At 56.1% G+C, this 528-nt stretch overlaps 1 non-coding gene across 1 annotated transcript; it reads right to left on the reverse strand.

Moving 5' to 3' along the window:
- Positions 1–263: 263 nt before the first annotated feature.
- On the reverse strand, positions 264–336 carry TRNAK-UUU. Its single transcript has one exon. It is a non-coding gene; the product is annotated as a tRNA-Lys (tRNA).
- Positions 337–528: the final 192 nt, after the last annotated feature.

A 528-nucleotide genomic window follows, 5' to 3' on the forward strand; every position in this document is an offset into this window, starting at 1 on the left:
CTGGCTTCCATAGGGTGGCCTGATATCAGTTCACCTGCAGGGCTTGTGATGACAGGGTGATGAAGGAACACCTGATGCTCTTTCCTTATCTGGCTGCCACGGGAGGGAGGCCAAAGGGAGCCCTGGGCTGCTTCCAGGTCAATCAATGGCTGTAGGCCAAGCAGCAGGAAAAGGGAAGCCACAACCACAAGGACCCCTGCCTCCTAGCCAAAACCTGAGACCAGCCCAGTCAATCAGCCACATCTAGAACAAGGCCCCATGCACACCTGAACAGGGACTTGAACCCTGGCAGCTCAGATTAAAAGTCTGAAGCTCTAGCAACTGAGCTATCCAGGGTACATGCAAAAAGATTGGCCTCCATCTTTTCACTGTGGTTGCCACTCGCCCCCAGGCCCAGCCTTACGCACTAGCAGATGAGGACTTCCTTGGGCTCCTCTGGCACTCTGCTGCACAGGGGAGTGCACCTTTTTCTCCTCCAGCTGAGATCCAGCTCCTGCCACAGGCAGCCCCCTCCCCACCTTCATACCA

This window comes from Alligator sinensis, unplaced genomic scaffold, assembly GCF_000455745.1.
Source record: "Alligator sinensis unplaced genomic scaffold, ASM45574v1 scaffold105_1, whole genome shotgun sequence".
NCBI classification, from domain to species: domain Eukaryota; kingdom Metazoa; phylum Chordata; order Crocodylia; family Alligatoridae; genus Alligator; species Alligator sinensis.